At 37.2% G+C, this 24,290-nt stretch overlaps 1 protein-coding gene and 1 long non-coding RNA gene across 2 annotated transcripts in view; one reads left to right on the top strand and one right to left on the bottom strand.

The window, feature by feature from the left end:
• LOC123872540 (metabotropic glutamate receptor 2-like) overlaps positions 1 to 17,580 on the bottom strand; it is a 229,715-nt gene extending 212,135 nt beyond the window's left edge. The window contains exon 1 of the mRNA XM_045916863.1: positions 17,425 to 17,580. The gene's annotated coding sequence lies outside the window, so the exon portion shown is untranslated. The remainder of the gene's footprint in view (positions 1 to 17,424) is intronic.
• On the top strand, positions 4,569 to 24,072 carry LOC123872555. Its single transcript, XR_006797498.1, has 3 exons — positions 4,569 to 4,579; positions 18,520 to 18,524; positions 24,015 to 24,072. It is a non-coding gene; the product is annotated as an uncharacterized LOC123872555 (long non-coding RNA).
• Positions 24,073 to 24,290: the final 218 nt, after the last annotated feature.

The raw sequence follows: 24,290 nt of genomic DNA on the forward strand, positions 1-24,290 counted from the left end.
GACTGGGCCGTTAGCGAGCTGTGGAAATACTCAACTACCTATTTTCGTATTTGTATATTTTTGTGCTTAGCACGCAATTTGAATGTCGGAACAAGGGCGTGAATAAGCTTCTAAAAAGCGAAGTCTCCTCAGTGCTTTTCAGACAAAGGTAGTTTGGTTTTTAGTGTTTCATACCAAAGAATGCCAACGAAACTCCATTAATAAGCCTCCTGTCCATCCGTCTGTCTGTCTGTCTGTCAGCGGGCTGTATCTTATGAATCGTAATAGATAGAAAGTTGAAATTTAACCAGAATGGTGTATGTACTTATTTATATTACCGCTAGGTACCTATGTCATTTTACCATAATCGCACACTGGAACGAAAATACTTAGTCCAATTTTTAATTGAAAAAAAAAATGTGTTCCTGGGGATTCTAATTCTACGCTGATAAAGTTACAGGCATCATCTAGTCAATTAATGGATCATCTTACATTAATATTATGGATGCGCTATAGTTTATCAAAATCATGCAGCCATCTCATAAATAAATAAAATTTCAAAACCAAACCCGGTCATAAAAGAGTGGTTCAATTTCGCCGCCATTTTGTAAGAATTTCCAAGAAAATAAATATAATATGTATACAATGAGTAAATAGCTACGGGTATTGGTTCCGGCATATAACTCACATCCGATGGGTATCCGTATATAATAATATATGTTATATTATGTAAGTTACGAGCGCCGCTCACGGAAACTCGACTTATGAAACGCTTTTCCCTTCCCGTAAGATTATCCAACTTTCTTTTCTTATTTTCAAGGAAGCTATTTCTTATTTTATTGCCTACTGAGTGACCCGCCCTTGCTTCGCTTGAGTGAAGTTTCTAAAAATCATTTCTTACTGGAGATCAACGTTATAAAGAGCTATTTTTAACCCCCGATTCAAAAAGAGGGGTGTTATAAGTTTGACGTGTGTATCTGTGTATCTGTCTGTGGTAACGAATGAACCGATTTTAATTTTGTTTTTTTTTTTGTTTGAAGGGTGGCTTGATTTCTAGTTTTCTTTAGAGGTTTTTGTGTCGGGGGTTTTTATATTTTGAGTTATATACTAAACTAGATGATGCCCGCGGCTTGGTCCGCGTTGATTAAGGGTTTTTAAAATTCAATGGGAACTCTTTTATTTTCCGGGATAAAAAGTAGTCTATGTCCTCCTACCAGCGAGATGCAAGCTATCTCTGTACCAAACGTCAAAATCGGTGAACAGACGAGCCGTGAAAATCTAGCAGACAGACAGACAGACGCACTTTCGCATTTATAATATTAGTAAATAGTAGGTATAGATCGCTTTTCCCTTCCCGTAAGATTTTAACCACCTTTCTCTTCTTATTTTCAAGGAAGATATATTGTCTTCTTTTATTGCCTACTGACTGACCCGCCTTTGTTTCACTTGGGTGAATTTTTTGTAACCCACTTCTTAGTGGAGAAAGAACCAATTTTATATTACTAAAACTGCCTTATTCACGCGGTTTAGTGTCGCATTTTATGCTAAATGATGCATTTTCAAAGTTCAATGAAACAAACATTCGGATTTTTTTAGTAGCAATGCAGAATTAGCTCTTTAATCATGTGCATAAATATTTTTTTTATTCAATTAAACTTTTACAAGTAATTTTGTAATCGTCAAATACTGCCACTGGTTCGGAATGCCTTTCCTACCCAGTAGAAGCAGCAAGAAACTCGGCGGTTGCTCTTTCCAGCTTTAATTTTGAGCATTTGTACAAGCACCGGGTATAACGATTAACGTAAAATATTGGCCAGAACTTAATACATTACGGAAAGAAACCGGTAATCTACGGCCAGTATTTACTAACGGCTGAATTACCTGAATGTAGTGAGAAAATATCGAATAATAGAAAAACGCTAAAGCACTTAAAATCCAATTTAGACCATCCTGCGATGAAAGCCATTCACACTGGACGCCACAATGGATCGCAAATTGTTTCCACTACAAATAGACCTTTATCGTTTTATTTCCTACATTATTTTTATAATAATTCGAATTTTAGACTCTATTGAGCTTTTTTAATGTCAATAATTGTGTTTTGGTAATACATCGCTCATTTGTTTATTAGATGATGAACGCGATTCATCCGTGTCTTTTTTTACCCGACTGTGGCAAAGCCAAAAGGAAGGGTTATGATTTTAGCAGTCTATGTGATTAGTAGCAGAATAACAGTATTTTATATATTTTTTTCTGTGTTCCACCGTAGCGCCTAAACTAATAAATTAATAATTCACAATAGCCAAAAATGTGATTAAATAATACAACTGAAAATCTGTTAAAAGCGTCCCAAACGCACTTTGTTCTGAGAAAGAGCCCACAACAAACAAACCCACTGGTTCTGAAATAAAAGCAGATTCTATTCCAAATAACTCAGCATGAAACTCAATAAAACTACTCTTTCATATTTTACTCTACCGTTTTTTCCGTAACTAAAGCTAAGTAACTTTGTTTCGGGAAAGAGATGTCATTTATGTAACATAGTAGAAGGGCACAAAGCTAAGCAGCGTTCACTAATGGTACTTTTCAAACACACCCGATATAACAAGTTTAGTTTGAGATTTTCTTTCAGTGACCAAAAGTTTTTTTACACAATTACATAAGAAAAAGTTGATTTTGGGTCCGTAAAGTTTTTGACCGTTTAGTAAGACCCCCAGTTAGTAAGATAACCCAACTTGAACTGAAGGCTTTAGAATAGAAGAGAATAAATATCGTGAGTTCAATTAACTCAAATAACAAATGTATTTAAGAATAAAAGCCACGCTAATCATATTCCCCTTTCCCCTCCAACTAAGCGTAAAGCTTGTGCCAGGAGTGGGTACGATAATAGTGCAATGAGTGGTATTTGAACCGTCAACCTTTCGAAATTCCGCTCCTCAACCGTTGAGCTATCGAGGCTCAAAGGATTGAATTAAAAGTTCGCCAAAGTGAGAGATAAACTAGTGGATGCCTAAACATCGGCATAGTATGAAACGCGACAATAATTAGATGATGTCGATTATCAAACAAATCCACAGCTGTTGCACGTAATTGAATTGCTGCTTCGTGTTTAGTTGCCAATGCAAGTTTCCAGCGTTTGTTGAGTTGCGAGTTGCCACTTTATGTAGCTTCCTATTAGCATCTAATTTTTAACCGACTTCCAAAAAAGGTGGAGGTTCCCAATTCGTCGGAATCTTTTTTAATGCAACGTAGTTTAAGGTGTAGGTACCTGGACTGGAGGTTTATTTTTGTTGGAAAAGTCTCTAAGGACTCTACGGACATCAAAAATATCTGTGAATATAATAATATCAGCTCCACCACGAACGGGGTATTTATTTGTAATTTAGGTAATTTATACTTTAAGGATATCTGAATAAGGGAAGTTTTACAATGCAATGTTTGAACACTTATGGACTTATTAATTCGTTGGTTCTGCTGTATACGCTGTATACAAATAAAGTCGAAGCTACATTTTTTCAGTTGGATTTTGTTTACTAAAACGTAACACACCTGTAAAACTGAAAAAGATGTTTCTTTTATTAAGAAAATATTACCATAAAACTTAAAGCTAGAGTTATCTAATTATTACCATACAAATCATGCCCACGTGGAATGGTGCCAAGTATACTGGCTGCATTTCCACGCTAGACAGCCAGGCTGATCCGTTGCGCAAAAATGAGCCAGCTGCCCTTCTGTCACCCGGTGAGGCTATTACAAGTTTAAGTTGGGTTATACTTACTTAACTATTACAAGTATCTAAGCAAGCATAAAAATTATGATTTTATTAGAAATCCCGTTGGGTTTCCGAGTTGCAAAAAGTTGTATAACTAGATAAATCAAGTAAGTAAGCTTTCAAAAGGATGACAAATCCAATAAGGGCGGACCGGATGGACGACCTAATTAAGTAGGGTAGGCCTCCAAGAAGGAAGTATTCGTCAAAAAAGTTAGACCTTAGCTAGAACTTAACCGAAGTTCCTACGAATCAGCCGTTTCCCAGATTAGCTTTTCGAAGTTTGGATAACTTTATGTAATTTACTTAGTAAGTTCGTATTAAATATGAAAATGGTAAAGTGTGTTTAGAATATCTCTACGTGGTCAAATCAAAGATTGGGAAATCTGCTAATTTAACCGGCATAGCTCAACGGCTTGCGAGGCTGAAGTGACAGGGGGCAGGGCAGACAGTTCGAAGGGTCCCAACTCGATCTTTAGCTTGGAAATAGGTTATCTATGATATTACGTGAGCGGGTACGATAGGTATTAGGTAATTTTAATAACTAAACTGCAAAATATGCGATAAGAACTGCAAGAATAGTAAGACGCGTTCGCGGCGATCAATCATTTTCATCATCGTTATCATCATTGTCGTTTTTTTTTAAAGAATATTAGCCATGGTAATCATGACTAATACTCCCCTTTCCCCTCCAATTAAGCGTAAAGTTGTGCCAAGAGTGGGTACGACAATAGTGCAACGGATGGGGTTTGAACCGCCGACCTTTCGGAATTCAGTCCGCTCCTCAACCGTTGAGCTATCGAGGCTCTATAATGATGATGAAAGTGTGTTGTATTATCGAATTATTATCCGTCTGGAAATGCCACTGAATATTTGTCAATGAGGTAAAATTCGTTAGACGTAAGATGGCTTAGTTTGATCTTGGTCCATTAGAAAACTGAAAAATAAAGCAGACATAGTGAGAAAATTGTAGCAAATAAATCATCATCGGCCCACTACTGAACACGGGTTTCCTATTAGAAAAGTTTAGGCCATAGTCTAACAAGCTGATCCAGTGCAGATTGGCAGACTTTTGGGAACATTATGGAGATCTTTTAGTCATGCATGTTTTCTCACGATGTTTTCCTTCGCCGTTAAAGCAAGTGATATACCTACCAACCTATTGCTTAAAATGCATATAACTCAGAAAAGTTAGAGGTCCCAGAATTGAACCCTCGACACCCTGAATGGAAACCCTACTAAGCACTGGGATATCACCGCTTAGAAAGGATTAGTAACCAATGCAAACTTTAAACAACTAACACTAAGGTTTATAAATTCCAAAACACAATATTTTCTAAGTATCGGATGAACGTGCTTACTTCACTATCGATGTGCTTAAACGCACTGAGTGGAATTAGTAGCTATAGAATCTGTATTTAACGCTGTATTGGAAACTTGACCTAATTTTTATCATGGACTAGAGAGTTTTCTACAATATGCAAAATTTCAAGTCTCTAGACTCAGCGGTTTGAACTATACATCGATAGATGTAGGTCTCGGTAGGAAAGGCACTTCGAACCAGAGTGGTTGATGCATTTGACAATTCAAAAGTGCATGTAAAAAATTTTTTTAAATAAAAAATATTCTGTAGGTACACTTCAGCTGCAAAGAAGGAAGAAAGAAAGAAAACCGGCCAAGTGCGAGTCAGACTCGCGCACTGAGGGTTCCGTACTCGGGTATTTTTTCCAACATTTTGGAGACAGACAGAGAACAAAGTGATCCTATAAGGGTTCCGTTTTTTCCTTTTGAGGTACGGAACCCTAAAAATCATTCAAGTACCTTTTATCTAAAAGCGATACTAGCTCATAAGCTTCCGACTTCCTCGTTATTTCATAAAATATTAGTTTACACCAACTTAATTTAACTTTACCGACAAGTTGAAATTGCCATGAAGTAGAGTAATGAAAATGTGATGTAATATTATTAGAACAATTCTGTTGTACATCATCTCTAAGCTAAAACTAGACTAGACAGTTCTAGATATCTGATTCTTTTCACAATGCTCCCTGTGGATAGCAGGAAGGATAACATTAGTTTTAGAACTGTCAGTTTAGTTTAAAGAGTTTGTAGAACAGAATCAGCCACAATAAAATACATATATTGTTTAGTTTTCCTTAGTTTGCTGAGATAAACGAATCACAGAAACTTTCCCGGAGTAATGCGTTATGATTTAGGTTCTTCACTCGTGGGGTGCCAGCCAGGTAACTTCCCAATGTGCCTGGGTGCTGCTAGTCCGTTTTGGATGCGTTTAAGACGCAGAGCAGTATTCGGGCCGGTGTGCTCCGGTAACATGGCTAATCTTCGGAGATATTGTTGGTTAGGCTAAAGACCTGACAGGGGGAGGTTTCTCCGCGTGTCCCTCTGACTAGTAGAGGGCAGTGCGAGGGATCTCCGTCTGCCGCCCTGGCGGGAGCTTCGGGCGGTCGGTCTGTAGTTACCACCGTTGGGTCCCCGGGTCGGGGGCGCACTGCGTTGGTGCGTCTTGGACCTGCGGTGGAGGAGAGTCCCAAATAGCCTCCCTGGCTGGTTGGCTGGCTGGCTGGCTGGCTGGCTGGCTGGTTGGCTGGCTGCCAAGTAATTTAGCAAGTTCCAACACGATACCGCTATACGCCTTTCAGATTAGCCTGAAATCGTTTCTTATCACCAAGTCAGATCGCAGCCTCTAAAGAAAGTCTAACTTGGCATTATTCAGTATATTATTCCGAAATTCTTCTCACACAATATTAGGTTTCTCCTTGAATTCCCTGACAAAATACATATAATGTAAAGTATGTTACACGTTCAAATACAAAATATTATAATATTGGAGGGCATGAAAATATAAAAGGGATACCTGTAAAAATAAGCAATATTAACTTACGAACGTCGACACGACTACATTTGTATTCCGGTATGAAACGGCACAAAGTTATAATGCTGCGACATTTCTCAGGGTAAGCCCGCACTGCAAAATTTCTCCGTGCGATTTTCATAGAATTCTGATATGTAAATTGTAAGAAACCGCACGGAATCATCAAAAAACCGGTCAAGTGTGAGTTTCGTACCTAGTAGAGAAGAAACTAGAGTAAGAAATAACATTTTTTAATTTTTATGTGATGTAACCACGTAGCTATGGTTTCCGGTTTTTGCCCTTTACTTGTGCTATAAGCATTGATATAGAATCATACTGCTGGCTATAAATTTCATGTTTTTAGGTCAACGGAAAGTATCCTATAGATTATGATTCGCTTGACGGGTCTTGACAGACGCGACAAACAGCTAGACAGACAACGAAATGATACTTTAAAGGTTTCGTTTTTCTCTGGCAATCCGGAACCCTATACGAATGTGTGAGTGATGTAGTGCCTTAGTAGTTATAACAGGTCCTCCTGGCCATAGTAAATTATCGAATGTTTTTACATACCTACCCAAAAAACGTTTTACTATTATTTTGGAAATTGAAAGTAGATACTAAATTTATTTACCGTGCGCGTTAGGTAAGATTCAGTAGGTAGTAAGATGCAGATTAGCGGATTGTAAGCCGCCAGAAAAAATCTAGCTAATACACTCGTATTTCGCAGTGCGGTCTTACCCTCTCTTATTTATGCTTGACACGCCTTAACATTATTGAAGTGTATATACTGACAGAAATATTGCGATATAAAAATGAGAGATTATTTTTTATTAAAAAGAAATGAAAGAAGAAACAAAAAAAAATCGGCCAAGTGCGAGTCGAACTGGCGCACCAAGGGTTCCACACTCGGGAATTTTTTCACCATTTTGCACGATAAATCAAAAACTATTATGCATAAGAATAAATAAAATCTGTTGGATGTACAGGTAAATAATAATTTCATAATATGATACCCCACTTGGTATAGTTATTTTATTTGATAATAATTTAAACAGGTTTTAATTTTTTTTTATTATGTAACCACAAGGTTTTCGGATTCATTCCTTTACTTGTGCTATATTACCTACCTACCTAATTTCACGATTCCAGATCAACGGGAAGTACCCTATAGGTTTTTTTGACAGACACGACGGACGGGCGGACAGACAGACAACAAATTGATCCTATAAGGGTTCCGTTATTCCTTATAAGGTACGGAACCCTAAAAAAGTTACAAATATTATTACAGGTTTCTTACAATGCAAATTAATCTATAAACCACAAATTATGACGCCCTGGTCAGAGAAGAAGCCCACAACCAACTACACCGGTTATTCTGTTCTTATATAACATATTTATGATCTTTCTATGATATGATATGACCATTAGGTATTTCTACGTTTTTTCATCCAATTGAGTTAAAACGTTACATATTTGCATGAAATAAGTAATTGGCAAATCTTTGCATTGGCTAATTGTAAATATTATAATGCATAGAAAAAGTTTACGTTCATACACAGTTTGCAGATAATTCTATTACAATGAAGCAATTACTTGAGTCACAAGTAAGCACAACTACAGGCGTACCGAGTTAGCAGCCCTTTAATCAAGTTAGCAGTACGGATGCATTTGGTGAATGCGATGCACTGCCTACTTTACTCATGTCTGTACAATTATAGGTACTGGCTTTTATCGTGACTTTGTTCACGTACATGACTGAAGCTATGGAATTAGCTATTTCGATATCCATCTGTCTTTATGTATAATGTATATGCATTTAATATTAGGAAACAATTACTTATATTACAAGAAAGTGGGTGTACCGAGTTAGCAGAGCGCTAATCTAGTTAGCAGTACGGACGCATTTGCTGAATGCGATGCGCTGCCAACTTTACTCATGTCTGTATAAGTACTGGCTTTTACCGTGACTTTGTTCACGTCAATGACTTTCTAAGCAAGGACATCGCACTGGCGCGCATAACAAGGGACCAAGTAAGTGTGCTTATACGCGGTGTAAGCACACTTTCTTCATTAGTCGCATGTTGACTGCAAAGCTGTCAAGACGCCTAAATGCGCGATCAAAAAGTGCCGAAATAATACGTTAACGACGCAGAAAAGAGATGGTGTGACTTACCACCGGTAAGTTAATTTTATTTACGTAAGATAACATGCGAAAAAGTGTAAAATACTTAGTAAAACCATTGAAAACACTAGAAATATCTAAAATTATTTACAATGTTCCCATTCCTTTCTCTCACGCACATCGGAAAGAGACAGATGGAAGGGCGCGTCACGAATGTCGGAAAAACAAAACTGTGGAGTAGCTTTTTTTTGTTCAATGTAAAATCTATTGGCCATTATTGTATCACATTTATTTTATTACTAGCTGTGCCCGCGACTTCGTTCGTGTGGAATAGCTCTCAGCGCGCTTTATATAGCCACGGACGCTCAGGCGCGAGGCGTGTATCTGTACGTTAAAAATGTTCGCCGTGATTCTTTAAATTGACATAACTTTTTTATTTATGAACCGATTGACATGAAATAAACACTAAATGTTAAGTGAAGCTTACTACAATATATTAGTGACAACCGTATCTAAATCGAATAAGCCGTTTCTGATATTAGCGTGCACAAACACACAGACAAACAGACAAACAGACAAAAAAAAAATTAATTACAATTTCGGGTTCGGCATCGATATAATAACAAACCCTGCTACTTTTTTTTTATATATTTCCATTGTACAGACACCACTTTTCTACAATTTTATTATATGTATAGATCTTTTGACGACCTCCGGTGCGCAGTGGTAGCGCGGTGGATTTGTATGACGAGGGTCCCGGGTTCGATTCCCGGCTGGGCCGATTGAGATTTTCTTAATTGGTTTAGGTCGGCTGGTGGGAGGCCTTTGGCCATCTTGATTTAAGGCCCATCTTGAATCCACCATTTTGGTTTTGTTTTTCAGCTCCCTGTCAATTGGATGAAGTTCTGAGTGACATTTGTTCGAGCACCCCCCACCTATCTTCAATACCCTGGCCGTGCTCCTCACCGAAATCCTCAATCATCAGCTCTATCCATATTTTTACTCCGAATCATTTTTTGTCCTCTATACGAAACCATCGGTAAAAAAAAAACATACAAAATTTTACAGAAGAGGTGATCAAATGAGTCAGTCAGTCAGTCAGTCAGTCAGTCAGTCAGTGAATCAGCACGAGCAGAATAGTATAATAGTTATATAGTATAGATATAGTATAATAGTTTCATATTTACAAAAACGAAAAATCTCTCAAAGAAATAACAAAAATTAATAGTGCTACACTACTCCATTCCATTTTTTGTTCAAGTTTGCTTCTAAAATCACCTTATTCAGCTTCGAGTGCAATAAACGATTTACATTGCGGCTTAATCACTGAGGTTAGTTTACAGGACTTGAATGTTAGCGGGAATGTATAAATGGAGCAGTTGAAGCTACATAGGGTGAATTTAGAAACGTGTGCCATGTTTGGGCTCTTGTGTTGTATGCCACGATGTGTCCATGCTTAAAAAGTCATTGGTTCACGTACATGATTGAAGCTATGGAATTAGCTATTTTGATACCACATATGTCAGTATATAGCTATGATGTATATGCATTTAATATTAGGAAACAATTACTTAAATTACAAGAAAGTGGGCGTACTGAGTTAGCAGAACACTAATCTAGTTGGCAGTACGGACGCATTTGCTGAATGCGATGCGCTGCCAACTTTACTCATATCTGTACAATCATAGCTCTTGCTTTATTCACGTACAGTTAATTGAGGTTATGGAATTTTTCTGTTTTGATATCATTATTTACATGGTATCAAACAAGTTATGGTAAAGATAAACTTACATTCAAAATATTTAGCTAGTTACATAGGCAACCGCCAGAAGGATTTTTAAAGGGAACGAAGATAAATTTTGACTAAATTTATTCTAATATTTTTAACCTAACCTAGCGTCTGCATCAATGTTAGATGCAGACTTTTATATTATGACTAGCTAAAGCTAATCTAATCTAGCCTAACTAAGAAACTGCATCGAGGTGTGACGACAGAATGCACCGCTTCACATCTCTTACTATAGATTATCTTTTTTTAATTGAAAATATTACAATAAAACTTAAAGCTAGCCTTATCTAATTACTATACAAATCATGCCCGCGTGGAATGGTGCCAAGAATACTGGCTGCATTTCCGCGTTGGACAGCCAGGCTGATCCGTTGCGCAAAAAATGAGCCAGCCCTTCTGTCACCTGATGAGGCTATTAAACGCGGTGAAATGTCTCGTAAAAATTTCTTTGCACTAAGACTCCATGGCCCCAGGGTCTCCACGGCAAACGGAACAAAAATGTAACTCTCAATAAGAGAGGCATACTTGCGCCGCTTGCCGTTTTCAGCCATTTCTGCTGCGGCTCCCGGTCTTGATACTGTCTCTCTTACTTAGTTTTTATACGTTAATTAATATTAAAACGTAGATCAGTCCCCTTTAGTAGAAGTCACATGTGACGACGAGGTGATACGAGTATCTTGCTGACGGTGCGCTGGACACATGACCTAGGGCATAGCGTGGCATAGTCTTCGATGCTGGTTTGTGTGATTTCACCTATGTCTTCCTTAGGATAAGTAACAAGCTTCTATACCCAGCAGTAAATAGGTACGAGTATATATCGCACCGTCAAGAAAAGATCTAATAAGTGGAAGTTGGTTTTATTTTTGTTTAAATTATCACACAAAGCTCCTTGTTTTGTGCAAAATAAGATCCAATTCCTCACTGTCATTTGATAGTTAAGCTTCTTAAATTATTCTCAGACAAGCGAAAGCCTACATTTTGTAAATACGCTTTATCTGACTTTTGCTTAGCAACCACTCTTATATATCTTGCTGAAGTAAAGAAAAGAAAGTAGTCGAAGTATTATGAGATTTTCAAGACTTTGAATGACTATTGAAGAAAAGTTATATTCCATTCTTGGTAAGTTTCCGACAATGAAATTGGTTCAATCATTTTTAGTGTTCAAAATACCAAAAGGGTGCCCACGGGACCGTAATACTAAGCCTTCGCAGTCCTTCCGTCTGTCCGTCTGTCTGTCAGCGGGCTATATCTCATGAACCATAATAGGTAGAGAGATGACATTTTCACAGAGTATGCCTTTCGCTAATTCGCCATCTTGGTTGGCATTAGGCCAACCAAGATGGCGAATTTTGAAAATGGATGCCATGGAAATAAAAAAATCATAGTGCTATAATTTGTACAATGGTACGGAGTCCTGCGTGTGCGAGTTCGACTCACACTTGACCGGTTTTTAAGTGATCCGAATTAAACAGTAGAAAATGGGCTCATCATAACTAATTTATCCTAACCGAGGCGTGTGCAGCGACGCACTTCGGAATTATGTCCGTTTCAAGTAATTAAATAAAGGGTGTAAATAGAACGCAAGCAAAAACGAAGACATCCTAATTGAAGACATCTGACTGAAACTAGAGGTCAACGAATGTTGCGTAAATAAGTGCTGCGAGGTCAAATACATTACGGGTTTGAAAAATTTTAAATCACTAAAACTACATGTAATAAGGCAAATGTTTATTATTGGTATTGGATTTAGGTGTTTAGGTGGTATAATAATAGCTCCTGTGTATTATGCTTTAACGGTAAAGGTGATCATCGTGGGAAAACCTGAATGCCTGAGAGGTCTTCTAATCACTTCTCACTCATTCATTCACTGAGTCCCCAGCGTGGATAAGTAGGGCAATAGTGTACCTATTCGGTCTGTGAGGCGGTAATTGTGTAGTTCGTTAGGCGTGTTAGCTTTGGCGTGCTCCTAGGACATAATATTATAGACGGACTGGACGTTTATAATTGGACCCAATTGCTTAGTTAATCATTCATTCATTCATTCACAAAGTCCCTAGCGAGCGATAAGTAGAGCAATAGTATTTAGTCTGTGGGACGGCAATTGTGTAGTTCGTTAGCCGTGTTATCTTTGGCGTGCTCCTAGGACATATAGATAGATCAACCGTTTAAAATTGGAACCAATCGCGTGATTAATCATTCATTCATTCATTCATTAAGTCCCCAGCGAGCGATAAGTAGAGCAATAGTACCTATTCGGTCTGTGAGGCGGTAATTGTGTAGTTCGTTAGCCGTGTTAGCTTTGGCGTGCTCCTAGGACATATAGACAGACCGGACGTTTACAAATTGGACATGTAAATTAACATTAACTATTCCGTTTAGGCTGTTAGAGCTGTGATGGCCTAGTAGTTTAGACGTCCGCCTCCTATTCCGTAGGTTGGGGGTACCTGGGTACAGAACTCTAACTTTTCAGAATTATGTGCTTTTTGGTAACTATAAAATATATCACTTGCTTTAACGGTGAAGGAAAGCATCGTAAGGAAACCTGCATACCTGAGAGTTTTCCATATTGTACTCAAAGATGTGTGAAGCCTGCCATTTGTGACCAGTGTGGTGGACTTTGGCTCATTTGAAAGGATACCCAGCTCTGTTGACTTTTTCTGTTGATCGTTTACCTGCTTATATAGCTATAGCATTAAAAAAAGAAGTATGGCCAAAACCGTGTGAGGTATATTTAGGTTCCGATAGTAAAATCTTTTATAAGTATATGAGAGAAACTAGAGGCAATGTTTAGCTTTGATAAAGCTTTATTATAGCGATAGTATATAGCGTAGTATTATTTTGAGTTCGTTTCAGTAAAACTGGTCGTTTCTATGCAAATTGTCAATAACGGAAGAAGTGGTAACGCAAATGAAAGGCTTAAATTAGACACCCTAATTCGTGGCGCGTGCTCGCTTTGCTAATGCTTGAATTACACTATCTATCCTCCAAACCACCCCGCCGTGGTCGAGTGACGGAAATACGGGTACAAATTACCTCTAAACGGATTTACTCGCTTTCCGTTATTAATTAGCCTTTAACAAACAATAAAGCCGAGTTTCTTGCTGGTTCTTCTCGGCATGAAAGACATTCCGAACCAGTGGTAGATGCTTTTGACGTTTCAAAAGTACTTGTAAAAGTTTAATTGATTAATTAAAATATTTTGAATTTTGAATTTTTGAATAAACCCCACTTAAAAAATTACAAATGATCTTAGGCATTCATTGTAAAAGTCGGCACTCCTGCCTACATAATCCAAATTCATAGACTCGTATGAAGCGATACGCTTCCTCATTAATTAGGTATAATAGCTTCTTCCGCAGATATTATATTGATACTTTCAAAAGAAGAGTGGTTCAGGTTTGGTGTGATTGCAGTCAAACACAAGCCAATTGATTAAAAATGTATGAAGTCTACGCTACATTGGGCTAACCTACGGCGATCACCAATATTAGGTATATATATCTTGACAAAAGTATCTACAATTTTTCAATTTTTGTGCATTTGGAGAAAATAAAATAAGCATTCATAAAAATGTCGGTATCATATAAAATTAGATAATACTATTTTTAGACTACATTTATTTTGACACCATAAAATGGAATAAACTGGACATCGATATAGCTAACAGCCGTTGACAGTTTTCGCGTATAATCAGCTAATGTTATGATATTTTAAAGTTTTAAATAAAAATAGTTTTCCGAAATTCAGCTAACTAAAATAGCCACACAAAAATCGCGTGGCTTGCAATCAACGAGCCTCGAGCTTCGCGCAAAGTGGATACGTTGTGTTTTAGTGCTTTTGTACGATGCTTCGGGCAGGTGGTTACATATTGGCTTCAGCTTTGCCAAAAATGTTAAGCCACCACACCATTTTGGATCCCGTTCATATACATGATTACTTTTTTATCACCATCAAAATATTGCATACTAGCGACCCGCCCCGGCTTCGCACGGGTGGACATTTATTTTTTCTATTTTCCGGGATAAAATATAGCCCATACGGATTCGGAAGAATCCCTCTAAGTAATGGTAGAAGAAATTTTGAAATCGGTCCAGTAGTTTTTGAGCCTATTCAATACAAACATACAAAAATACAAAAATACAAAGGTTTCCTTTTTATAATATTAGTATAGATAGCAGAAGCTTACTTTGCAGAAGTCCATGATATCCGCTGAAACATACAAATCTGTATATGGTGCAACATGCAGCATGTGATATGCAGCTTTCGCCCTTCCACTGCAACATGCGGGTAAAGCTAGCCACCAAGCAAGTCCCAAGTACCACCACGCAACACCACACAAATCCCAAAACATACCTACTCGACGCACGTTTCGCTCCGAAACCGAAGCATCCTCAGGAGATGTAGACCTTACAATGTACAATGCTTTGTAAGGTCATTGTAAGGTCATGCAATGCATATATAATGCACGATGCAAAGTGTACTTATGGAAGGCGGTGCATGTTGCATGCTGCAATCGTACCTTACAGATTTGCCTTTTTTCAGCAAATTAAGCTCAAGCTGGACATTAAGCTGGACAAGTATACCTACCTAATTAACCCCCGACCCAAAAAGAGGGGTGTTATAAGTTTGATGTGTGTATCTGTGTATCTGTCTGTGGCATCGTAGCTCCTAAACTAATGAACCGATTTTTATTTAGTTTTTGTTTTGTATGAAAGGTGGCTTTATCTAGAGTGTTTTTAGCTATAATCCAAGAAAATCGGTTCAGCCGTTTGAAAGTTATCAGCTCTTTTCTAGTTACTGTAACTTTCACTTGTCGGGGGTGTTATAAATTTTCAATTTACACTATGAATGACGAAATGGCATGACGATTGCATTTCATTTTCATTTATTTGGCCTTCACTATATTTTAACCGATTATTCCTATTTTAACTACATAAAATATTTGTATCGAATTGTGACTAAACTGATTTTTTATAGTAGACAAGAGTAAGTGGACCGATTACTTATAATTAAAATAATAAGCAATCACTTTAAGCTATTTCATAAAGAACTCGATATATTTTCTCCACACGTCCATGTGTATAAAAAAAATGTAAATGAAATGCAAATTTTACTGTTTTATTTTCTGTATCTGCGGCCGGTTGAAAAACATAATTATTATGTAAATTTTTCTCCAAAGAATTTACCTACCGGCCCGAGTAAACCTTCCTTTATACTTTTGAGAGTTTTATTTATTCTTGCAAACCAATAAAAATATACTGTCATAAAGGAAAAGAAAATGAGTTGAAAATTAAAAAAAAACTTTTTTTAAAGCTTTTTCAGTGTATTAAAAGTCCAAACACGTCTATCCTACCATATGTCATTAGGAAATATGTATGAACGTCCGTAATTTTTAAGTTATAAACATGAAATTTTGATTAACAAGTGTAAATTAAAAATTTATAACACCCCCGACCAGTGAAGGTTACATTAACTAGAAAAAAGCTGATAACTTTCAAACGGCTGAACCGATTTTCTTGGATTTTAGCTAAGAACACTCTCGATCAAGCCACCTTTCAAACAAAAAAAAAACTAAATTAAAATCGGTTCATTAGTTTAGGAGCTACGATGCCACAGACAGATACACAGATACACACGTCAAATTTATAACACCCCTCTTTTTGGGACGGGGGTTAAAATAAAGAAAGACGTCTACCTATCAGGATTTTCAAATTCCACCCCGTCGTCGATCTTGAAAATTCGACTCAATCTAAGCTTTTTTAAGGCTCAGTTAGTATTACATATTATATAGATTAACTAGCTTATGCTCGCGACTTCGTCTACACAAATTTCAACCCCCTATTTTACTCTCTTAGGGGTTGAATTTTCAAAAACCCTTTCTTAGTGCATATCTACATCATAACAGCTATCCGTTGCCCAGCCTGATCCGTCCAGTGGTATGAGTTGTGCATTGATAGATCAATCAGTCAGTCAGTCAACTTTTCCTATTATATATTAAGATATATAGTCAGGGTGGTTTATATTTAGGCAAGGGCAAGATTTATGATACATACGGTTGGAGGGTTGAAGCTAAAAGGGAGCTAAACATCAAACAGTTAATGGTGAGGGCGCGGCCCTTGATGTCTGAAAAAACTTCCATGATACATACATACGAGTACATACATGATGTAGACTCCTTAATCTCTACAGATTATAGAATCTACATAATCTCTACAGATTATAGAGTCTACTTAATCTCTTAAGATTATAGAGTCATTATAAAGATAGATACTTACTTAACTTTCGTCCAAAATACAAGCCAGCCTCTAGGTAAATACATTCAGAGATTTCGTGAATTTTCTTGAGTTAACACTGAATTCTGGAAGAAGTTTAATACCCTTATTGGCTTCACTTATAAATCTGAATTATTATTTTTGAATGAGGATAATAAAATTCTCTGATGCTCTTATTTTTTAGAGATGATTAGGTAATTCAATAATTCGGTAAACCCGTTTTTAATTAATCAGACTAAGAAATCTTTCTGGTATAGAATTAGGTTAATACTTGAGTGAAAAATGTAAATATATATATGTATATATACATAAAGTAAAATTTTTGGGAAAAGTTTGATTTCAGAATTTGTATTTTCTTTAAAGTTTTAAAGTAATGATGATAGTTAAATTAAATATAGCTACTCTTCTTCCTTTTAATCTCCTTTTATCAAGAGTTACTAATGAAGATCTCTTAAATAAAATAATAAATTCTTCCCTGTCCATTTTTATCTTTTTCTTTTTACTGTTAATTATTTTACATTACCAAACAGATAAGTATAATAGTATAGATAAGTATGGCGTTGTTATTTGAACAAAAACATTTATAAACCTTTTTATATAATATTTCTAAAAACTCACCGTCACAACTCAGCAAAAGATCCTTGTTATAAAAAATCCAATAACCGAAAAATAATCACTATACGTTAATATCAACTCAAGTGGAATAAGTAAACTATATCGATAATATTACGAAAGTTTATTCGTTCCGCGCGCTACAACCTGTGAAGGCTTCTTCACCACCCAACGGCCGGTGGCATACTAAAGCCTGAAAGCTGGAGCTTGTAAGCTCCGAGGTTTCAGGAAAGTTCCGCTGCGTAGCACACCCCTACATCTAGGGCAGTCTTGTAACATTTATTGTTAGCTTATGGCCGCGACTTCGTCCGCGTGGACTACACTTTCGTACCCCTATTTTAGCCCCTTAGGGGTCGAATTTTCAAAAATCCTTCTAATCTAGGAATCTAGGAAGATGATGTCTACGTCAAAATAGCTACTTATCTGCATACCGAATTTTAGTCCAGCCAGTAATTTGAGCTGTGCGTTGATAGATGCGTGACAGCCTCCCTATAGGCGCTGTGGTCTTATTTGTGGGAGGTCTCGGGTTCGATTCTCGGCAAGGGTTTGGAATTTTATGATTTCTAAAATTTCTGGTCTGGTCTGGTGGGTGGCTTCGGCCATGGCTAGTTACCACCCTACTGGCAAAACTGTGCCGCCAAGCAATTAAGCATTCCAGTACGATACCGTGTAGAAACCAAAAGGGTTTAATGAACACTACCGTACCCCTTCCAGGTTAGCCCGCTTCCATCTTATACTGCTGCATCTTCACTTACCACCAGGTGAGATTGCAGTAAAGGGCTAACTTGTGTCTGAATAAAAAATTGGTTGTCTGTAAAGTCGGTTTACTGACGATAGTTGAACGTGACAACAAATGCCGATTGTGCTTCTTTGTCGCTCGTTCCGCGCTCTCGCTTGCACTTCAAGCCTTACATGGAACGCCTCAGAGCGAGGTAACGCCGCATGAGTCATGTTTTTTCGTGCGTGCAGCCGGCTCTATCGAATTATAAGACGTTGTCACGTCAAAAAAAGAATCTCAATAAGCTGTATCAGAACTCAGAACTTGAGAAAATTGAAAAGATTACACACAGTAATGGTGCAATGTGCAACATCCTTTTCCAGTGTTTGTATTGTTGAAATTCTCCTGGAAACTATTTTTCTTGGAGCTGGATACAACTAAAGTAATTCAGGTGAGTGAAGTAAAATAAACTTAATGCTTCCCAACAAGCGGTCTCTACTTGAAAAGGGAGTTGCTTTATGATTATGAATGAATAACCTCCTGGGTTCGCAATTTGAAACGCATTTTTTCATTCATTTTGTGCCAGAATTTATTGCTTAAAAGTTTTGTTTCAATTTGAATAAAAATCAAGAAAGTTTTATAGACATGTTCAACAAATTAAAATGATGTGTAATTAGTAATATGACGAAGTATGTTAGATTTCTGCAAAAACAATTCTGCAAAAAAAAAAAATTCGTCGCTACGCATGCAAAATCCGCTATGTAATTTTTCAGAACTTTCGTTTTTTTATGTCGTTTTGTTTAGGAAAAGGCGCGTGTGTACGCAGGCCCGTTCTTTATCATATTGTGTGTCAAGAGATACCTAACCTCATTAGCTAAAAGCAATTTTTTTCAAAAGATTCAAGTTCAATTGAGTGATCTTGAAGACTTGTGATTTTCTACATAACGAAATTTACATGCGCAGCGATCTTATTAATGTCGATTCTTTCAATTTTTGACCTTATCTATCTTTCAAACTACATATTTTTACGAAAATCGATCGAACTGCAGATAGTTAAAATTTTTAGAGCATGCCTACAAAATTTTATTGACCTAACCTCACCAATCAAGGTGAGGTTAGGTCAATGTGCGCCAGGCTCTTAAGGCAATGTCTTCTCCTACGCGAGTTGTTCGTAGCAATAGACGGAGAAGTAACAATATTTATTTACACGAAGGCAGCTGGTAATATGTGGTTTGCGACGAACATAAAGCCCGTCACACAAGTAGCTATAATATTTTTGTAGAAATTATAGCAAAGTATATTAAGATAAATTCCTAGCATTGAAATATTTACTTTAGATCTATATTAGTTTTCCTTACTCTGCTTAACAGGCTAACAAGTAGCTTTTCGTTGAAATGTGAAAGAAGTGCTCTACAGCGACCCTTATTATGACCTCTGACAATGAATAATACCTCAGAAGGTCTAAAGCGCCGGGCAAATTGTGTTGCTTACGCGTTTTTCCGAGAAGGTTTCTGCGATTAGTTTATCATTTACTTGCGAGCCGCCCCGGCTTTTCGAACAATTATCGTCATATTAAAAATAATATTAAAATATACGTATTTAAACCTTCCTCTAGAATCGCTCTATCTATTGGTGAAAACCGCATTAAAATCTGGTGCGTAGTTCAAAAAATTTAAGCGTGCATACAGACAACGGGAAGCGACTTTATTTTCTACTACTTATTATGTAGAGAAAAAAACCAAGGGAAACTAAAGGATACGTACCTACAATATGAAAAGACATTATTTAATTGAGTTTAATTGCTTAAAATATACAGGTCCGAAAAGTTAGAGGTGCATGCTCGGGATTAAACCCAGGACTCCCAAATAGGAAGCTAACTTTTGAACCACTAGGCTATCACCACTTTTTAATATAGGATAAATTATTTTAATTTAAGCGCTAAATGCGTCCGTCCAGCTCGTAACTTGGCCACAATAATCCAATTAAAAGGCAACAAAACGTCCGCGCCATTTGTTTTAAGTTGCGGAAAGTAACGCGTTTTTAATAGGAATATATTACTGGTGCACTAACGACCTCTGTTAGTCTAGCGGTTATTTGACACTGTGCTTAAATTAAAAGTAAAAAACTATAAAACTTGTATCATAAAGGATATCATTATAAGGATTGATGCCTGTCGTAGAGGCGATGGCCGTTGGAGCCGCGAAGTCCTTGAGTGGAGACCGCGTATAAGCAAGCGTAGAGTGGGACGCCCTCGACCACGATGGACCGATGATGTAAAGCAGCTGGCGGGACGTGGAAGGATGAGGCAGGCTTAAGACCAGGTGTAGTGGCGCACTTTAGGGAAGGCCTACGTCCAGCAATGGACGTCCACAGGCTGATGATGATAATGATTATAAGAATTAAAAGATAGGGATTAGAAAAGAAAAACCTGTAGGGTAGGTATTTCTCGTTAATCTGCCTTCATAGAAATGAAATAAAAACCTAGGAATAAGGCAGAGTATTTTATATAAAAATAAAATGTAAGTTATTCTAATGAAATAAGACGGAGGCGGTATTTCAAAAGACACCTTTTCCCAGACATTTTCGGTTGGCTCATGACAATGTCCTGATTCGGGAATGGAATTAGGATACAGTGTCGACTCTATCAAATTATAGGTTGGCAGGAGAATGTTAATGTAAGGTATGAACTACGTTTTTTGTGTGAAAATCACCTTTTTAGGGCTCCGTACCTAAAAAGGAAAAACGGAACCTTTATAGGATCACTTTGTTGTCCGTCGTCCGTCGTGTCTGTTAAGAAAACCTATAGAGTACTTCCCGTTGACCTAGAATCATGAAATTTGGCAGTTAGCGAGGTATTAAAGCACAAGTAAAGGAATACATCCGAAAACCGTGAATTTGAGGTTACATTATTTAAAAAAAAATTAACATGTGTTTCAATTTTTAAAGTAAAATAACTATACCAAGTGGGGTATCATAATATGAAAGGGTTTTACCTGTACATTCTAAAACAGATTTTTATTTATGGTTATGCATAATAGTTTTTGATTTCTCGTGCAAAATGTCGAAAAATTACTCGAGTACGGAACCCTCGGTGCGCGAGTCTGACTCGCACTTGGCCAGTTTTTTAAGGTTCCGTACCCGAAAAAAAAAACGTGCCAACGGGACCCTTTTACTAAACCTCCACCGTTCGTCCGTCCATCCATCCATCTGTATGTCAGCTATAGATATATCATGAACCATCATAGGTAAAGAGTTGACATTTTATCTTCGAAAGGTTATACAGACAAACAGACGAGCGGACAAGTGGACGGACAGACGGATGGACAGGAAATGCTTATAGGGTCCCGTTGACGTCCCTCCGAACCCTAAAAATTTTCACTAAATTGAGAACCTCCTCCACGTTTGGAAATTGGCTAAAAATAGAGTAGATATCAAATTAGGAGTCGACCCTCCTTAGACAGATAGTGAAGGAAAATTGGCTCAATTTTTCAGCTGAATTCTTTATTTGATTCATTTATCCATCATCCATCATCTAGCAATCCAGATTACTAAGAACATAAAAAGTCCGTCGTTTGAGATTTGAAGTTCTTAAGAAGAAATCGTGCTTACTTATGAAATTTTTATTACGACAATCTTCAGAAAAGACCTCATAATAATCCATACTTACTATAATATTATAAATGCGCAAGTGCGTCTGTCTGTCTGCTACCTTTTCACGGCCCAACAGTTTAACCGATTCGGACGAAAGGTACAGGATTAGCTTATATCCCGGGGACGGACATAGGCTACTTTTATCCCGGAAAATCAAAGAGTTCCCATGGGATTTTTAAAAACCTAAATCCACGCGGACGAAGTCGCGGCCATCCTCTAGTTTATTATATTATGTAGCAAGCGATTGTATGAAAACGAGAAGTGAGAACATTAAGCGCAACGCACACTGGTAGAATGGAGTGGAACCGAGGCGCGGGGTCATTCTTGATAACATCTCAAACTGATCTTTATTTAATTTGGACGAAAGGCGACAGTACGAGGCTGACTCAGTCTCTTTCTGTTTTGACTTAATTTTACCAATTGAGGAACTGGTGAACACAATGAGGCAAAAATTGAATGAAAACTATTGAAACTACTGTAATTGTACCTACCGTTTTATTGAAATTACAAACTTTGGAATTAAATTTTAGCAGTTATTGGCCATTTTACTTGGAAATTAGTTTAGATTTGTGCCAAATACGTCCAAATTAAATCAAAAAATATTTAGATTAGAAGTGTAACTACACCGTTTTATTTGGCAGCTTCTTAATTTCAACCGTATGTCAATGCCGATTTTAAGTTGTTATCTACCGGCTCTACTCTGACTGTATGCGCTGACCCTTAGACAGCACATACGTACTAACTAATGCAGTAAAATGTATACGTATGCACAGTATTATACAGTACACACTTGCGCCATGAATAAATTTAAATAAGAGACGAATGTACAATTTCACAGCGGATTCACACAACTTAGTGAAATGGCTCGTCAATTCGCGCAGTGCCGATGCGAGGTTCTTGCTATAGTGTGTGCACACCTAAGACAAATTAGTGTTTGAAATATTTGAAGAAAATTGTGTATTCCTGGCTTCTTACAGCAAAATCTATGTGAACGGTGGTAGAGTCTGCCTAGAGAAAGCTGAGAGTGATTATGTAACGTGATTAGCAACTGGCAATACTGCGGTTGTTGTTTTTATTGATAGGTATTCAATTTATTGAATATTGAACTATGTACTCAATAAAATTCTGCAGGATTTATATTCATTAGGCTAGAGCTATCAATATAATATTGGTTTAATGATTGCTCAAAAACACTTATAATTCGGATAATACAATCGAAGATTATGTAAAAAGTATGGATTTGACTCACTCCAGCAATGGCTGCAATTGCTTGTACAGTATGGCCTAACATTATTGAAAATTGAACACTTGGAAAGAGCAACTGCCGAGTTTCTTTCTGGTTCTTCTCGATAGGAACGGCATTCCGAACCAATACAATACAAATAAATTATTTTGACGATTCAAAAGCAGTTGTAAAAGTGTATTTGAATAAAAATATATTCTATTCTATTCTATTTAAAAGTTAGAAGTGCGTGCCCGGGATCGAACCCCTAACCTGCCAAATAGGAGGCGGATGTCTTAACCACACTTAAGCTATCACAACTTCATTAATTTAGCCAACGTAATACTTTTGCACACACCTGTGCACATACCACACACATCTCACACTTTGTGCAATGTGGGATGACCTCCAGCTCGCTGGTCTGATGACATGAAGATGGTGGCGGGAAGCGGATGGACGAGGAAAGCGGAGGATTGTGTTTGCTGGCGTGCTCTTGGAAAGGCCTATGTCCAGCAGTAGATACATACAGTTTGATGGAATGGAATACTTTTGAATTTAGATTTTTTAAACTTCGTACTGACTTTAGTGTGCACACTGTATATGTTCTATATGTTATATGCGACAACAAATGCGCGCACCCACTAGCGCACCGCGAGCTATTAACTAAATTACAAGCTGGAACCAGAATGTACGCAATACAGCGTAGGCGTGAATTTTACATTACTTCCCGCCATCAAATTAGATTCGTGAAAGTTTAACTGCTCTGATCTAAATTCATGATTTTGCGTCATAATATTACTAACGTTATAAAGTGTTTTGCATAAATTAACTTAATTTAGATAAATATACAGGCTGTAATAAAATGCTAGCAAAAACGAAGGAAGGTGATAGTACTGACGATCACTAATAAGAACCAACAAAAAAATCGCGCAATAATCTGTATTTTTTAAAGTGCGCAGTGTATTGCAAATAAACTACTACTAACTCTAGAGGTCAACGAACGAGGTTGGTTTGTCCTTCAATCACTCCGCAAGGGAGCAACAGATTTACGTGATAATTTCATTCATCTCTAGCATATCAGTCTTAGTAAGGTAAAGACTAAGTATACGGAAAGTATATTATGGACATAATATGATATTATCAGAGCATTGACTTTCCGTGAACCATGAAAAAGTAAACTTTCTTGTGAAGAAAAATCGACAAGAAAAATAATTCCCAAGCTGAATTTTTGTTTAAGTAATAAGCCTAAATAAATAGAGGCTGGAAATTCCCGAAATTGCC

This window comes from Maniola jurtina, chromosome 15 (genome assembly GCF_905333055.1).
Source record: "Maniola jurtina chromosome 15, ilManJurt1.1, whole genome shotgun sequence".
Classification (NCBI taxonomy): domain Eukaryota; kingdom Metazoa; phylum Arthropoda; class Insecta; order Lepidoptera; family Nymphalidae; genus Maniola; species Maniola jurtina.